At 43.0% G+C, this 17,056-nt stretch overlaps 1 pseudogene; it reads right to left on the bottom strand.

The window, feature by feature from the left end:
• Nucleotides 1-16,803, bottom strand: part of LOC144790933 (uncharacterized) — a 38,917-nt pseudogene extending 22,114 nt beyond the window's left edge.
• Between the last annotated feature and the right edge of the window lie 253 nt (nucleotides 16,804-17,056).

Below are 17,056 nucleotides of genomic sequence, written 5' to 3'. Positions count from 1 at the left end.
GTCTGGAGGGGGGACATGCCCACTTGGAGTTGAAGGGGCATGGAGATGATGTCTTGAAATGCATCAATAATCAAAAGAGAATGCCAATGCTGCTCCTTGTTTTACAAAGAATTAGAAACAAGATGTGCGAGACCACCTTCACTTCATCTTTGAGCTCATTAGTAGTTTTTATTTCATAATTTCTATTGAATTTTTTTAATACTTTTCTCCCCACAGACAAAAGATATATATACATTAGACCCTGTACCCAAACAAATACTATACACAATTAACAACAATCTAAAAAAATGTACTCATCCAAAGTAATTCACAACAATCTTACCTTTCATACATTCATACATTCCATACTCAAAGCATATACCCTTAATACACTCTTGCAATGTGAACCAAAACAGAAATGCTTTTTCCAATTTACATTTGCTAGAAAAACTTGATTGTACAATTTTTACAGAGACGTTTTATATTGAATAGACTAAATTCAGTTGAGAAAATCCTGTTTACTACAAGTAACTCTAAAGCCCACTGTTTGGTTCCTCCAATGGTCTATGCGTTTCACACCCCCTTTAGTTCAAGGGTTCTCATCAGGACCAACCTCACTCTAAATGAGTTCTGCTCAAATGGTGGCCATTACATGTAACAACAGCAATGAATTATGACTGGTGGCATATTTTAATGTTTTCCTGCGGAGCTGCCGCTTGTGACCTGAACGGCAGAGGGTGGGTACCTCTGAATGGCTCCGCAATGTTTGAGAAGGGACTGGCCCATTATGGCGACAGACTCGGGGCCCTTGTACGCTGCGAACTGTGGCTTCTCGCTAGTTTTCTCGATTGACTTCCTGACAATCCATGGGTTGTGGCCAATGAATCAACGGGCTCACAGAACACAGTGTTGTTGTGTACAGGTTAACCCTTACTGTTCATGTATGCCAACTCCTAATGTATCCCTGCAATATATCAGGGTTTACTCCACCTACCTCTGGGGTGGCATGATATACACGGCATCAACATTACAAATACCCTCGAAGGAATCACCACACTGTGTACAAATTGATCAGTAATAACACCTTCATACGAATCAATCATAATAGGAGTAATCAAATGTTATAAAAAGTCACAGTATATTATTTCAAGTATCAGTTCTCTAAAATAACAACAATAGCAAGATGCAGGCTACACATTCAAAGAGACAGGGAAAACTATATAGATACACTTTATAAAGACATAATATTAAAACGTAGTCAGGTTTAAACATGCGTTGTAGACGCTTTCATGATGATAGCCCAATTGGTGACGAAAAGTGGCGACGTTTCGGTCTCATTAGCTAGTTAACAGGACAATCATCAGGACTTGTGTGTTAGCTTGAAAACCATTTTACCCTCTCTGAATCACGACTCTCGATGTTACTACCTGTTGAGTGTTGCCCAGCACTTTTGAAATTAATTATATATGTTACAGACCATACTTCTTGCACGACAACCTACACCCTGATGATTCAGTGCTCGAAAGTCATTAATCTGATGTTGAGGCTTGTACATTAACGCCAGCAGTTTCCAACCACTGTTTGGCAAATAGGATCATCTACATACACAGTGTGTGCTGCACTCACTTTAACATGATTTTTATCAATTCCAACTTAGGGCATTGCCCTCCTAGTCGCATGGATACACATTGTCAAACAATGGCCGCCTCATATGTGTGTTCAATGCTCTCTTCGCCCAGACCTGAAGAGTCTGAATGAACCAAGATATGCCTGCCACATCCCAAGTATGGATATCCTTCCATTATATTATGTGACTTGAGTACTTACATAATGCAGTCCAAGCGATTTAATGTCATTAACTGAATGATCACCATTTTCTAAAATAGTTAGAAAGCCAACACTGGAGCATAGGTGTAGCCAGTACCTGCCACTGTGGCTTTGCTCCTAGAATTAACTATACATTTGGGTCAATGGCTAATCACTGGATGGGTGGGGCGACCTTGACAAATTATATTTAGTCCTACAAGCAAGAAACCTCGACCAACTAATTATCTTAAAATATTCTTCTTGTGCCCTCAAATAACAGCGATGTGAGAGCTCTAAAGAACCAATGGGAAATTGGCTGCAGGAGGATTGCGAGATAGCCCCATGGCAAAACCTTGGATGAGTTTGCGCTGATAGTAACTGAAGAGACTGTACGGGTGGGGATGGCCAGTCCCTAAGGCATCCAGTGCACCATAGGGACTAATCTAAACAATTCAATTGGGGTGACCCTAAGGATGTGATACTGCCCTCATAAGAGCCACAACACAAAGAGCAATGCATACCCACTGTGGCACAAAGGGCTACCTTCTCCTGTCTGGGGTGTTGCTGCATGCAATATATGAGGCTAATGTCACACACATAAGTGTTTGATTTTAGGAGAGTAATGATCTACATAGAAATATATATAAAAAACTAATTTATAAAACAGATTCTTGAAGAGTTTTAAAGTTGCCACTCCCAGCTCCATCTAAATGACAACAGACTGATCTATGCACGTGGGTAGAACAGACTTACCTCCTTTTCTCAGAGTACCCCCGTCCCATACATAAACCTAACAAAGCGCATTGACACCAAAGGCAGATATGTTCTGATAGAAGGCACAACAGACCCATTATCATTAATGAGCACATATGCTCGCAAAACTAATCAAGCAGCATTATTTGAACAGGATGTACGTTGTTACAATGCATGCTTTTACTACGCATGCCTTTACAACGCAGGTTTTTCAACGCAAGTCGTTACAATGACTTGCGTTGGGGGGTGCTGGATAGTGAATAGTTTAATTTACTACTCCAACTCCAGTCCCCGTGGATAGTAGGGAAGGTGTTGGATAGTAAATTAAACTATTACCTATCCTAGAGCGCCCCCCAGCGCAATTCGTTGTAATGACTTGCATTGAAAAACCTGCGCTGTAAAGGCACTGCGTGGTAAAAATTGCGTCGTAAAGGATGTTTCCCATTTGAACAACTGCCCCCAGGGTGGCTCACAAGACAAAAACCCACAAAGTGGGGAGGCGATTATAACAGTGTGAGTGATGTGCAACAAGAAAGATCCACTTCAGCAATGCTAGGATCCCTGGTCAACACCCAGGAATCTTCAGGGATTAGTTGACACAGTGGCGGCTTTCTGACATGTGGCGAGATATGCACCAGGTGGTAAGAGAATACTCTCTGTTTTCCCTCACAAACTATCTGCTCACATGCCTGGATAAGTTCCTTGGTATGACAGACCTGGGACACATAACACACAACTCAGGATATTTAGATCTGTTTGGGGGCCAGGGGTCAAGCAGGGGTTACCGGGCCTCAGAGTTGATTGGCTGGGGTCCTGTGCTGCTGATGTCCTGGGGTTCGTCCTACTGTGGTCCTACAAACTGGGCCAAATACAACCCCTTCAGCACTTAACTCTCAGTGGTAGTTAGTGATGGTGAGCAGTCACAGGCTTCTCAGGGAAGTTAGTATGAAGGGTACAATAAGCTCAGCACTTAGCAGCATAATAACTGATTGTCCAGATCAGTTGTTATCTTTTATAAAAAGAAAGTACTTTAATGCACTTTAAAATGCAATACCACACACTGCAATGTACAAGTACTCTGATTCTTTTGCGCAGGGCCACTGTACCAGGTTATCCTCAGTGCTCACCCTTCACTTCCCCTCCATCTATCGGGTAGGGCAGACCTAGTGTGAGTCTTAGGCACAGGTGCAATGCTCCCCCTCTCTGGCAAGTGTACTTTCAGTCTCTCAGCCTTAGGGCCCGATTTAGATCTCAGCAGACGGGTTATTCCATCACAATGGTGACGTATAATCCGTCCACCGAACTATAAATCACATAGGATATAATGGGATTTATATTTCGGCGGATGGGATCTCTGTCACCATTGTGACGGAGTAACCCATCTGCCGATATCTCAATCAGGCCCATAGTTTTCTCACAAAAGCAAGTCTTTGAGGCAGGCCTCAGCTTTGCTTCTACTATTGAAGCCAACGGGGTGACCCTATGTCCCTTGGTATTGTGGTTATAGAATACAAAATAGTTCAGTCGAGTAGCAAAATAATTCCTTTAGAGCAATAGAGCATTTGAACAGAAGATTATTTTACAAAAAGACAAAAAACATTTTTTGAAGGTGTCCCTTCCTGCACATAAACAATCTGAAATGGCGTTTTAGAACTTCTTCGTGTGCTGCTTGATGCAGCACACATAAAAGTTGAAAAACTTCATTCCTTTTATTGACCTTTTATGTGCAGAAAGGGACACATAAACAATCACAAGATCTGATGTCCTCGTTATATTTGTGCTGCAGAATGCAGCACACAAATAAACAGGAAAAAAACGACTGAGGAGGCGTAGCATTCAGACGCATTCCCAGGTTTACGATTTCTCATAAATCTGGGAATGTGTCAGGTTCCATGGGTGTTGTGTGGGAACACCCACAGAACACCCATGGAACGCCCCTTTCACGCAAAGTGCTGCGTGTAAAGGGGCCGTATTCATAATGACAGGAAATGCCATGCAGGGTGGCTTTACGTGTCCTTGTAAATATCGGGCAGCAAAATGCGCCACCGGTGCGTCACAAAAAGTGCCGCACCAGTGGTGCAAGGGACATGTAAATAAACCCCCAGGATACTAGGTGCTTACAGCTAGGCACAAAGGACATGACTGCACAGCATACAGGGGGCATTCCCGTCCCATCAGGGCCTTATGTGTCAGAAATGTGAAGCTGGGTTGGATCAACATCACAGAAAAAGACAGAATAAAATTGTCTGAGAGACAACGGGTTGTATGGAGAAATGGACATGTCAGGCAACAGTTCCCAGAGGTGCACACACAATAACCAGAAAAAGGGGCTATAAGGTTATTGGGAGTGGTGGAAGACGCAAGATCTAGACCGCTATGTGTGTGTAGTCACTTCAGTTTGTAAGCCTCCCATTTCAGGGCCAGTGTAAGAAGCAGAAGTACTTATGCTTAGAGCTAAGATGCCTGGTAACATTCGGTATTGGTTATGTGGTGTCCTGATTCGAATAGTTTGTCGCTGTCATTGCTCCCAGCACCTATCTTGCTTTTCACCTCTTCCTGGTTTCCTTGCATTTGGTGGGTTGGGCAGACTTATTGTTCTTCTTCTGTACCTCCTGGTCAGTGTGGGATTCATTGCCAAGTCACAGGGTTCTGTAAGCAATGCTCCATGGTTTCTGCTGTGGTTATTGACAGCTTGTTTTGACTTTTGTCTGACATTCATGTGTATATCTGTCTCTCTCACTCTAAAGTCCTCTCCTCCAGTACTGAGCCGGCCCTCTGCTTGGAGAATGTATCTGGCACAGGTGCCTCTCTCTCGCTCCCTTCCCACGGTTCTCCTCATACTCTCTTCTTGATGTTCATATCCTTACCTATCAACAGTATATCTGACCACGTGCCATTTTTACTGATAATAAAATGGTATTCATGAATTACTGCCATACATTTGTGCAAACTGCAATCAACTGCACTACAAGTGTGGCATTCAGTAACACACTTAAAGATGGCATCACTAATTAGTTCTAAGAAAATGAGCAGGATGCACTAATTTAATGGGAAGCCTTCAAAGTGGCACTGTGGGGGGTTTGTATTACATTTTCACATGGAATAAAAAACAAGTAAAGTGACAAAACTCAAGATGTGCTTAAAGGAATTGGAAATCAAATCACTGGGTAACTCACAGGCAACCTAACCATCACAGCACGCTAGGTCCAAACACAATGATCTGGTGGAAAGAATGGAGGACTTCAGGCCAAAATAAAAACCCCTTATGATATGTGAAACAAGCACACAACAGGTGAAATCACACTACAACCACGCACTTCTGCTATAAAAGGCAGATTGATTGTAACTATACAGACTGCACGATGAGGATGCGCCGGACAGATGAAACTGACAGGCACCCAAAACCTTCGAATGAAAATAAGACCCAGTAACCTTGTACCACTGATTACAAAACATGACTGATTTGCTTGACCACACTCATTTTGGTTCAATTAATTACAAATCCCTACACAGAAAGAACAATCTTAATATGCACTGACATTTATAATTGAAAGAGGGCGAGGGCAGGGGGTCGTTCGTTTGCTCTCTTGGCGGCCAAACTGTGGAACTCCCTTCCAGCAAGCATCCGAGCCACCCCTAACCTTCTGACATTTCAGAAATCCTTAAAAACTTGGCTGTTCCCCACTATTTGATATTTATCACTCGTTGTGTCTCCCTATCTCTTGTCTGGTTTCTGGCTGCGCTGGGACGCCTCGTCGCTGTGGCAGCCATGCGCATTACAAATCCTTAAATAAATAAAGAATATACAAAGCTAATAAAGAGTATTAAAAACAATGGGGGCTACAGAGGAGAGTTGACTTCAGAGTGGATTCGGACTATCCATCTCAGATATTTCAACTGCTGAAGTCTAAGGAAGAGGAGATGCTACCAGAATTTTTAATTTTAAATATTTTGCTAAAAAATATTTTAATCAGAATGCTGTCTACCAAAATATTGTGAAAGTAAGTATATATGGGTACGAATTGTTTTACTATGCTTATCTCTAGGTATCTTTACTATATATACATATCGGCAAAGCACATATATATCATTAAGGTACATGCATGTAGATTTAAGCATAGTAAATATATACTAACATATGTATACTTACTTACACAATCTTTTTGTAGTTGATAATATGGCTATAATATTTTGGTAGCATATTTTTGTGCTTCATATTCTGACACACACCCCAAATCAGAGCAACATCAGTTGTTGGCAGCTAGAGATACTGAGAGGGCTGAATGCTTCAAAGTCCAAGAAGAGCATCCCACTCTTGAGGGACGGCCAGTGCTGGCCGCTCTCGTTTAAAAGTGGGGGTGGGGGGTGGGAGGTAGAGGGGGGGGCTGGGGATCGTGGGGAGGGGGGCATGCAGGGGATTAATACATAAAAACTTACATCATGATGATGGCTGCCTCACCTCTCGCTGCTTCTCTGCTCTGCTGCTCCAGCAGTCCCTGGAGCAGCATTACGGAGTCCCCATCTAATCCCCGTGCTGCTCTCAAGCATGAGAGCAGCATGGGGATTGGCCTGAGCGGGCTGAAAAGACGCACGCTCAGGCACAGGGATTCTGTGCTGTTTGTCCAACCTGGCTGTGCAATACAAGCCGGTTGGAGAAAGCAAAGTTCACATGTCAGCTTGGCCGGCCTACGATGGCCAACAAACTGTCATGCACACTTACAAGTGCACATACCACTCCTCCTCCCCATCTCATGACCCGGCCCCACTCCTCCCGTGCACACGCTGGCTCAGATGCAGCAGCTAAAAAATAAAACGATAGTAAGATATTGTTTTATTTTTTAGATGCTGGCTCTAAGCCAGTAGGGCGATACTCCTCCGCCATTGTGGATGAGCCTAAGCTGAACCATGCAATGTGGCTTTGCATGGCTTCAGATATCTGTCTTAAGGTTTCTGTCACTCTTGCACCACGTTGCATGGTTCCAGAGTGACTCAAACGGCCTCATAAGTAGGCCCCTTAGGGCCTGAGTTATGGTTTGACGAATTGCTGTCTGTCAAATTTAGAGTAGACCACCAGCCGAGTGGTCATTTATGTACATTGAAAGGAACCACTTTAAAATCGGTTCCTTTAAATGTACAACATTTTGGGGAATACCCGTCATCAATTTTGATGGCTCTTCACCAAACCTTTTTAGAAACAAAGTCGGAGATTGTTTTTTGAAAAACAAAAAAACTGTGACCCCCTACAACCTGGGAGATTTTTTCCTCCTAGCATAGGGTGTGAGGGTCATTATTGGTTTATTGGTTTATCTGCCCCTCATTGACAGGTGTTTCCTGCAGATGGAAAGAAAAAAGTGACATTACACTGTCTACCCTAGATAGGGCGGGTAGTGTAATGTCCATTCTCTGAAGGCCTGTACTCTGTCAGGCCATCAGAGGAAGCTCTCTGTTGACAGAGCCAATGGGGTCTCCATTCAAGGAAAACTTAAGATCCATACATCTCTGAATGAGGTGGGCTGACCAAGGGCTTAACGGACATTGTACTCAATCACATTTGCAGATGAGTATTCTGTCTGCCAAACACTAAATCAGGCTCTTTGTTTCATAGGGAGAAGTATCTTTGCCTGTGGCCTACACATATTGTGAATTTTTTTCTTATTCCACCCATCCATTTTCCTCTTCACTCTGTCGCTTGAAAAGTGTCCGGTATGATGTCCTTCAGGCCTTCATTTGTTTAGCTTCAGCATGAGAGTGGCTCAGCTCCTCCTTTCAGTGGCATCAATGTTGACAGCTACAGACGGTAACGCCTGTGTGTCTCTTCTCTGGTCACCTCGTCATGGAACCCAAGGGCTTCCCCTCCCCATCACGTGTGTAGTGTGGTAGGTCAACATGCTGTGATTAGTGGGTTGGTGGATTTGTATTAGAGAAGGCAGTCAGAACCAGAGGTTGAAGGATGAAGTCTGCCGCACAGTGTTGGGGGATAAACACTCACTTCTTTCAGGCAAGAACTGCTGTGTATACAGTTATTTAAACACAACAACATGAGGAAATCTCTTACGTCACCTCTTCCTTCATCCTCTTGCATCCCAAGTCCCCTTATACTTGAATCTCTATGTGAACTATAAAGCAATCCATTCTTCCATATATTGAACCATGGCTTTAAAGCTGTCACAATCCATCTTGTATATTGGCCACATCAGATTGCCCTTATTTGATATCTTTGGGGCGAGTCTGTTCAGACTTCCCTAGTTCCATAACAGTTACAACTAGCACCATCACCACCTCTTGCAGTCTGGGGCTGGTCCACATACTTGCGTTTTTATCTGTTCTTTGGAGTTAGTTCATCAACACCATTCCAACTGCAAGCATGCAAGGTTTATTCCTGCTCATATTCTCCATTAAGCTTGGAAGTCGTCGTTCTCTGGGAGGAGGCAAAACAATTATTTTTCTTTCTGATACTTTTTTGTGGTTTTTCATCATTTATTGACGTCGCCAGCACTATCCGCTTGTATGGAAGAGATCAGCCAGCACCTATTGACTGCTGGCCTTAGAGAAGACCCATGCTGTGGTCACTCAGAGTTTCTCTTCACTGTTCTTCACCTAATCATCTAGGTGAAGATTGCTGGCTGTTTTCCTCCCTCTTTCTAATCACTCAGAGGTAGTCGTGTAGTTCCCAGTGAGCCGTAGATCCATCACGTTCACCTCTGCGTGTTGTTGCTGTGTTTAATGTTGAACTTCTCCTTTTACTACGTCTCGTGCCAGTTCTCAGGTGGCCCCTAGCTCCATCTGCCTCTGTATTGTTAGGCAACACTTGGTCCTGAGCTTTACACTCATTTGAAGCTGTTGTGTTGATGACCATGTAAATTTCCCTGCCTGTGTCTTGGCCTTCACCTCGTGTTCTTCTCCACTTTATTCCCACTAGTGAGGGACCGAGCCATCCCTCAGAGCTTTTCTTCACTTAGAGATCTGTGCATTGAGCAGCTACTTGGTTGTCACTGTGGCCATGCCACACTTTCTCCCCACTCCACTGGTGGCTCTTGCTTTACCTTGTGCCTGGGGAGTCTAAATGTCCTCCTTTCTGCAGTCACACGCGGCTCGCTGCTTCATCATGACCAGATAAATCCTCTCTATCCATGAGTGTCTGGAATGTGTCTCTGCAGACCATCCCATTACTTCAGCACCACAATATTCAAATGAGATGTTGTGGTGCTTTCCTCACATGCTCTATCGTGCCATCAATGTGTAGAATTCTTGACATCAAGCATTGTTGGAAGTAGGGGAGATTCTTGCCTATTTTATATTGTCTGCTCAATGCTTTTCTCCTGCGGTTCCATACCACCAAAGACCATTGGCATGTGTTATTTGGCTCATGTAAGCCACACAGCAGCTTCTCCAAGCTCTTCATAATGGAGACACATTCGTTTCTATAGCCTGTGTAGCTTTGTGAAAATTTGGAAATGGGGCTGCCTGCATTTGTTGAACTTTGTGACCTTTGGAAAACCCACCTTGGTGCCTTCCATCATGACCGAATTTTGAGATGGGGATCTGTGCTGGGGCTCCCTCTTAGCTATCTCCTTCCTGTCAGGCCTCTTCTTGGGAGACACCGTGGCCAGCCGGTAAGGTCTTCCCCTGAGAAGCACCCTGGGGCATTGTGCAAGTGTGTCAATGTCCACTCTTAGGTTCTTCTGCCCTGACACCACAAATCATTAGGCACCTATCACCTCTCACCCATGTGTCTACAGGGCACAGGCACTTTTGAACACCCAATGTGGGCACCAGACTCCCACTTCCTGCTTTGTCTGTAAGATCTACTCTCTCTTGTGCCACTGGTTGTGACTGCAGATGGTGAAGCACATGTGCTTCTTGGGTCTGGCTCTGCTGCAGGACATCTCTGTGAGGTTGTTGCCCGCACCTCCTGTCACTTTGCGCATTTGTTCATTTGTGAGCATTTGCCAGTTTAGCACTGTGCCAATGTGTTCTCCTTCTATGTCACAGCAGATCTATGCACCACTACTCTGAACTTCATGCATACATGCAGGGGTGAGAAGGCTGCGGGATATAATAAGACCATCGGTCTACCCTACATATCTAACCTGTACCTAGCGGGGCGCCCCAGTGCTTCTGCCAACTTAGACCATGCATGAGGGCCCCTACTTACTATCTCAGTGTCTGATGATGGTCCAGTAGAAGAAACCCGCATTGGCGCTCTGTAGAGCAGCGTCCATCCCATGGTTTTAAGGTAGCTGCCACCATCAATATAAACACCTATACAAGAAAAATCAAAATAATGTGGCAAGTCCCAAACAAGCACGGACATGTTCAGAAGGATGGATGGTTTTTGTTCCCGAGATTTCTAAAGAAAATAGACTATTTTCCAGGGGTAAATCCCTATCATAAACAGAATTGACATTGAGGGATAGAGGGTCAATAGGGAGATTTGCAATAGACCCAATAAGAAGTTAAGATTTGTGAGTGGAAACTCCCTAAACCAGGATTTATTTATGCAATGATTCATTCCAACTATCACAAACCAGACACTGCTCTATTCTTTTCACATACAGAAATGAAACAAATTTCACTTCTAGGAGCAATCGAACTGTAAAAAAGTATTTTTATTTTCAGTAAAATGACAAAATGACAGCTGTCATTGATTAGAGGCATGTCTTATTGAAACAAACATCATTAGCTGAGTTAAGAATAGCCATCTCTGCAGACAAAAATTTAAGTTGTAACTAATACATTTCTTTATTGAGAAGGCAAGACATTGACAGAATGTGAGGTACACAGTCTTGCAGTTGGGCACAGGGAGATTAAGTGATTTGCCGAGAATCACAGGATGTCGAGCGTCCCTGCCGAGACTCGAGCCCGGTTCCCCAGCTTTGAGGTCGACTGCTCTAGCCGTAAGGCCACATCCTCTGCCCAAAAAGAACTCCTGTGGCGTAAGAGTAACAAAGCTAGCTAGCAGCATTTTGTAGATAACTAACCAACATCTTGACTGTACAACTGCAAATGCAAACTACATATAACGTTGCGTTTGAATGTAAAATCATTAAAATGTCCTCACCAGGCCTCTAGTGTGTTTGATGTACTTACCTTAGAGACACAACCAGTAATTGTTCCAAGGGCACGAGGTCTTTTCCCTTTGAAATATTCAAAACCAACCAACATCTGAACTTCAAATGAGTCGCATGGGACAGCTTTGATCCTGAAACAAAATGTGACGAAATGTGCCATCACTGCCAAAGATTGCTTGAATAAACCAAGTTCAAGCATGATCCGGCCTTGCCTCGGAGAGTCGGGCTGTGCAAATATAGAACTGATAAAAAACATTGGGAAAGATCTACCAATCTCAACCCTGCGTGGGTGAGCTTCGGATGGGTTCAAATAAGTGCAGGAAGATATTTAGCTTGCATAACGTTAAGGACACTTTGGGCAGATTGTCCGGGAAACTGCATAAGGCGAAATTTAAGGCAGAAGTCCTATGTTTTAATTGTGAATAGTGGCATTTAATTATACCCCAGCAATCTACCCAAATGCCAAGCTAATACTTAGGTGACTCTAGTTCAATGGGGTTTTCGCTGAATTACCATGTTGTTTTCACAACCTTTTTGCAAAGTTTGTAACCATGGCTTTGCTGGTATTGACTTCTAATGTGTTATCTTTATTACATCTGTCAAGGCTGTTCATTGCCGTCTGTAACCCTAAGGCTGTGAGATCTAACAATACATTGTTGTCAGCCTATTTTAAGAATGAAATTGCCTTCTTATGTAATTTAGGACGAAAATGGGAGTGAATTTGAATATGAAACTAAATCTACCATGTGAATAGCAGGGGAGCAAGCACACACACCTGCTTCAACCATGGTTAGTGAAGCTCTTTCATAAATGTATTTATTTACCTCTGTCTTGTTACACCTGCCCCCATGGGGTTTCATATAACAACATATAGCCCTCAAAAAGATGGGTAGATTGCCCAGTTGTTTACTACTTGCCATATTTTAGATATGCACGACAGATGCAGTTAGAAAATAAGAGTTGGTCTGGTTCCCTATTTTGACAGGGTTAGATGGGCTGGAAACCTGGTGATTACATATTTTGCCTCAGGTGGAATAAATCTGATTAAAATGTGTCTTTTGTAGGTTACTAGCTTTTCACTGTTTTTCCTTTTAGCAATGGTGACACACTTTCGCTTTGAGGGAAAGGGAAGCTTGAACACATACTTAGAGCACGTTAAGAAAGAAAGGGACATATTTACAAGAGGATATTGCTTCTGAAACATCACTTTTAGCGACGTCCCGGTGGTAATATACCCTTCTCCTTATTTACACTGCAGCATTAAGCGACTTACATTCTGCAGCAAATCGTCTTTCAAGACTGGTGTCCCTATTTGCACATAAACTATTGCCTCTGAAGCGCAGACACCCTTTAAACATGGCGCAAGGGTGCCTGTGCTTGCGCCAGGAATCTTTTTTAGCGCTTGGGGTTACACTGAGTGCGCCGTACTCTTGTGAATACAGCGCATCCCTGCGTTATGAAAATGTTGGAGTGCGGCACTGTCAAATTTGGCAGCAGACCGCGCTCTGATGTTTTCTTGTACATATCCCCCCAAAGGTATTTATCATACCAGAGTTACTTTGCATAAAGACTCCAACATGATTAGTTCATGGCTGTAGTTTAGAGCCCCCTTTACAATATAAAAATTGTTGCAGCAAAACCAAAAAGAAATATATTTTGGGGCAATGCTAGGATACAATATTTAGGTACATTGAACTGTTTCCTTGAAGATGTTTTATGGCATCATTTGTATTGGTCCCATTATATTAACATTTTCGCCAATTATACTCTCCAGAGACGGTATTATGTCTTTCACACATTTATAGATTTCTGTAAAACATACAAAATATAACGAGGTTGGATTATTCATTCAAAATGTTCAACTCATTTCTATTCACCACAATGGTGCATAAGAAGCTTGCTTACTGCCTCACTCGCCCCTCAGTGTCCACCAAGCAACGGCTCAATGACTGGGTTTTGAGGATTGAGCCTATACTGCCATCTGCTGGACAATACTGGGAAAGGAAAAGTACAGCCTTGTCGCTCGCTGTAAAACTTGGTTTTGATATACTTACTTCCAATTCAATTTACCTGACTTGTTTTTGTACTTTTCAATTTGCAGTTTATTATGGAGCGATAGATAAACAACATTTTGCATTTGACGTTGTTGTCACGCTGCCAGCTGATGTAGTAGGCTGCTGCGGACTTTTTGTTTTCTCAGCATTTTTGTTCTATGGTTGACCTCACGTCGTGAGCTTATTTATGTTTTTATTTCAGTGTACAAAGTTCACAACATGTACAGATACAAAAATATAAAAAAGTACGACCTAGAATACCAAACCAGCTACTCAATTTATCTAATTGAATTAGAATTAGAAGTCCACACAATTTAGTTTGAGAGGGGTAAAACGGATAATGCACTGCAGATACATTGGTTTTAGTACGTCTATTAAATTGAAAATAAACTCCTAAGGCAGAATAGTGAAAAGAGGATACATCTAGAGCTCTAACATTAGAACCACATTTGATAGAAACCAAACACAAAAGCATAGTCAACTTAGCAGATAATTGCTTAAGAGGTAATTGAACATGAAATAAATGTAATACCAAATCAACATCCCACATGACATTGTATTTGGGAACAGGAGGTTTAGCAAAACATACTTCCTTCAAAAGACAACATACCAATGGGTGTTCGACTATAGGTCTTTCATCCACTCGGACATGCTCTGCCGAGATCGGCGATTCATAAGTAAAAATGGTACAATAGGTCTTCCCCTGTGTGGCCAAAAGGGCTAACCACCAAGTTTACATTCGCTGAAAGGGGATCTGAATCCCTGCCCTCACACCAGCTACACCAGACCAGCCAAGCCACCTTGTATGCCTTAGCTGTGCCCAGGGCCCAGCACTGTTGAATGAACTGGACTGCATCCGCCGAAATTCCTGAGGTTCTCCTGGAAGACCCGAATTTCTCCATTCTATGAGCAAAGGAGAGCCCTCTATAATGTGCCTCAGACCCTTAGGTTTGAGAGGTAAACAGGGAAAAGGAGGGCTCCATACTGGCAGATCCGATGATAGTTCTCGCAGAGTCGGGCACCAAGGTTAGGATTGATAAGCGGGAGTAATCAGAACCAGTGATGACTTTTGTCTGCAAGCCTGAGCCAGGACTCTGGCAATAAAGAGAAATTGAGGGACGTCATAAAGGAGAGATTGGGGCCAAGACTGTAGAAACGCATCTGTAGGTAGAGCTAGGGGATCGGGCCTCCAACTGAAGAAGGAAGGGAGCTGAGAATTGAGATGGGAAGCAAAGAGATCTATGGCCATGGTGCCGAAGATCAAAGAAAGACCATTGAACACAAAAGGGTGAAGTCTCCAATTGCTCAAATCGCAAAGATGCCTGGAAACCAATCAGCAACCATGTTCATTTTGCTTGAAGCTACTCCGCTTTGACAGAGATATTTCTCTGAAGGCAAAATTCCCAAAGACTCCTGGCCAGAACTGCCAGGGGTTTGGTCCTTGTACCTCCAAGAGGGACTGCCAAAACATTGTCCATCTGGGATGGCAGAGAGAATCGTTCTCCTGTTCTAAGCGTCTTAATGTCTCAGCCACCAGAGAAGTTTTTCTCTGGATTCTCAATCTAGAGCAAGTGGATCGGCGTAAGCTAGTCCTTTGCACAGATGGTGAATCTTCAGTCTCTGATGAGCTCTGTAATACAGAGGACTGGGAAATATGGACTGAATGGAGGAAGCCATAAGACCTTCTAGACGAGCTAGTAACCTTAGTAAACAGTGAGGAAGAGACAAAGTGTCCACTTTCTGTTGTGGGAGTTGTAGAATTGTGTCTATGACAAAACCTAGAAATTCCAGTCACTGAGCAGGAACCAGAGAGAACTTCTGAAGATTTAGAAGGAACCCTATCCCTGATAAAGTATCTTGACAAAGCTATAAATGAGCCAGAAGACACAACCTGTCCTGAGCCATTATTAGGAAATCATCTAGATATACAATGAGTCTCACACCCTGACTCCTGAGGAAAGCTACAACCGGCTTCAGAATCTTGGTGAAACATTAAGGGGCTGAGGAGAGACCGAACTGTAGAGTTTTGAACCAGAAAAACCTCTGGCACCACAGAAACTGCAGAAAGTTCCTGAAGTAAGGATGAACCGGAACCATCAGATAAGCGTCTTGAAGATCCAGATACACCAACCAATCGTCCTGAAGAAGTAAATCTGTGAGATGAAGAATGGTCTCCATCTTGAAATGATGATATACTACAAAGTTGTTGAAAACCTTCAAGTATATCACCAGACGATATATTTTGTTTTTCTTGCTAACCAGAAAAAAATGGTGCTGATGTAACCTGATGTATCGAAGATGGTTTCGTCTAAGGCCTGTTTTAAAAGAAGGGATTGAACCTACTCCTGCACAAGGTGAGATTAGCTTTGTGAGAAATGAAGGGGCTGAGTAAAACGACCTTGCGTCTGAACTATATACAGGTCTATGCAATAACTCTGGACTGAATGAATGATCCACGGATCTGAGGTTTAAGACCACTAAGCATCTAGAAAACGTGCCAACCTGGAGGAGGGCCAAAATGTAAAGTTCTTACCAGACAACTGCTCTCCTTTGGATCTGTATCCCCTGTTCTGGAATCCACAGAAACGACTGGGATAGACCTGGTGTTTGTATTCTTGATAGAAATCCTGTTGGGAGCCTTGACCAAAGGAGCCTCTGTGGAGGGATTGACCCCTGGTGGAATAGCAGGCGGCAAAGCATCTCCTACTTTGCTGACCCTGGCAAAAACCAGGTTGGAAAAAATATTCTTCATATTAAACTGGGCCTTGTCAATACAAAAGTTGACACATATTTGCCCATTCCTTTAATGAAGGAATCCCCAAACAAGAGGCCAATAGTCTGTGGCCCTTCTTCCTTAGCAGAAAAGCTACTCAACTTAGGATCTACCTTCAATAAAGACTCTTACGTCTCTCCTGAGAAATATAGGCATTTGCATTCCCTAGTATACATATGGCCCGCTGCGTCCAGTTTGAGAGGGTTTCGGGGTTCACCTGTTCTCCCTCCATCTCTGCCTCTTCAGACAAATCCAGAATGCTGGTCAGCAGACCGACCAAATCCAGAATTCTATCCTGGCAATTAGACCAGGCTCTATCAACCACTTTCTTGGGGTCTTTCCCAAATTTAGTAACAAACAATAACATATTTGGGTCTATCAAAGGGGTATCAGCCACTTTACTGTCAGTCAGTCAGTCAATTATCTTTATTCGATTATTAAAAATCATAAAAGAACGAGCATTATTACATAGCAACATTTCATCAGAACACGAGTTAATACATAATTTTAACAGACAATCAATATTTAGAAACTCTAAAATCACAATGTACAAAATGAGTTATACGAAAATGTTAAGAATATAAGCATTTAAAATCAGTGAAATAAAAAAGGGAAATCAA

The sequence above is a fragment of the Lissotriton helveticus genome, chromosome 11 (assembly GCF_964261635.1).
Source record: "Lissotriton helveticus chromosome 11, aLisHel1.1, whole genome shotgun sequence".
NCBI classification, from domain to species: Eukaryota; Metazoa; Chordata; class Amphibia; order Caudata; family Salamandridae; genus Lissotriton; species Lissotriton helveticus.
This window is presented reverse-complemented; position numbering and strand designations above follow the sequence as displayed.